Consider the following 1,995-nt stretch of genomic DNA (forward strand, 5'->3'; position numbering starts at 1 on the left):
TATTGATATTGAGGTAAATGTTGAGATAAGTTCCACATTACCTCCATGTTGTGACATGAAGAGTGGGGTAGAGCTAGAAGAAGTTGGTGAAGAGGTGGTTGAATGTGAAGAACTTTGTCAAGAGAAAGAGGTTGAAGTTGAAGAAGCTTGCCAAGAGCTGGAGGTATTCAAAGAAGAGCACAAGGGAATGGAACTTACAAGACCATTGGAGACGTCCCTTCCTAAGTCACCATCCAACATAACATTCAAGTGGGTAAAATTATTATCTCTAATCTTTACTTTTCCACTTGAATATGATTTGCTTGAGACGGATGGGCAACTTAGAGCTCTTTGTGGAGTCAAGAGTATGAGAGAATTGGTTAGTGGGTGGAAATGCCAATCAAGGTTCCTTATGGTTGGAAACTCAAAGTCTAAGTACAATGGTTGGTATAGTTCTCAACTAAAGGGGTTTAGGAAGATGCTTTGGTGTTTACTTGAGAATTCAGATCACTACTCACCCAATTAGAATTGTGATGATCAACTTGAAGATGGGTGTGGAAACAAGATTTGAGATCCGGGAATATATGAAGACCAATTTTGGAAGCCCTTAGCTTGTGTGGAACTTCATCAAAGCTTGGTGCCATTGATCTTGAATTTCGGAGCTTACTTGAAGTTCAAGCATTGGTGGAAGTTTCAAGATGAGTTCAAGCATAAGCCACCATGACAAGGAGCTTCCCAAATGTCCAACTTAAGGACTTAAACTAAAAGTGCTAGGTGGGAGACACCCCACCATGATAAACTCTTTCCATTCTCTTGTAAATATAATCAATGGATGAATTGAGTTGCCATTATAGGTAGTTCTTCTTATTTTCTATACTCTTATGCGTTTTGCTTTTATTGATAGGTTGTTTGTTGCATTCATGCTTTGATTAGAATAGTTGTTATTAGATTGCATTTTGCTTGTAGTATAAGTTTTGTTTTTAGTTTATTTGAAAATTTTCAAAAAAAAAAAAAAAACAGGCATCGACGCGCAAGCGCGCTGTGCGCGCGCGCGTCGGCGTGGTTTCACAACTCCTAGTACTGAAATCCGAGATTTGTGCCCACTTTATGCCTAATTTGTGCCAGGCGATCCGCGTGTAAGCACGCATGGCGCGTACGCGCTGATTGTCCCTGCTGCATCTGCACATAAGCGCACATGGCGCGTACGCGTCCTTCTGCCAATCTGCGCATCGGCGCGTGGGCGTGCATGACGCGTCCGCGTCGCAAAAAAAAAGAGTTTTTTTCTCATCTTCTATTTTCTTTTTTCCATTGCATTCGCATACTTTTATTCTTCGCATTTTCATTTTGTTATTATAGCCTGTTTTTACTTTATTTTTTTCGAGTTTCTTATTTTAATAATGGTGTTGAATTCTCTTACTCAATTGTTGAGAATTTCTTGGTTAATCTTGGTGCTTCTTGACTTGTTTGATATTGTTGGATGATGAAACTTTTAAATCAATGCTTAATCTTGTATGACTCTTATACTCTTTGTGCATTGATATGAACTTGCATGTTTTTCATGACCCACTATTTCTAGTCGAACTTGATGCTTTTGAGTGCTCTTCATGCTTTGACTTTACTCTTGCATCAAGTATTAATTGATATGCCCTTTGCCTATATTATTTTCTCACTTACATGCATAGCTAACATGTAGTGAGAACCTTACTCTTATTTGGCATTAGCCCTCGCCTATGTTCTATTTGCTTTGATATCTTTGTTGTAGGCTTAATTTTTTTTCTTTTTCTTTCCTTTTAGGTTGGCCACCGAAAGAGGAAAAGGAAAAGCTTCTAAATGGGGCAACAAACAAGTCCTTCTGCACAACCTTTTGGAGGAGCTCATCAATTGTAGCAACCCGTCCACCTTGCTCTTCTTTGCATGCACTGAGGACGGTGTAAATTTCTAAGTGTGGGGAGGTCGTCCGACCGACCTCCATGGGTAACAACTCCCTTTTTCAACACCAATTTTTAATTTTTGTCT

This window comes from Arachis ipaensis, chromosome B10 (assembly GCF_059453495.1).
Source record: "Arachis ipaensis isolate K30076 ecotype BB chromosome B10, ASM5945349v1, whole genome shotgun sequence".
NCBI lineage: Eukaryota > Viridiplantae > Streptophyta > Magnoliopsida > Fabales > Fabaceae > Arachis > Arachis ipaensis.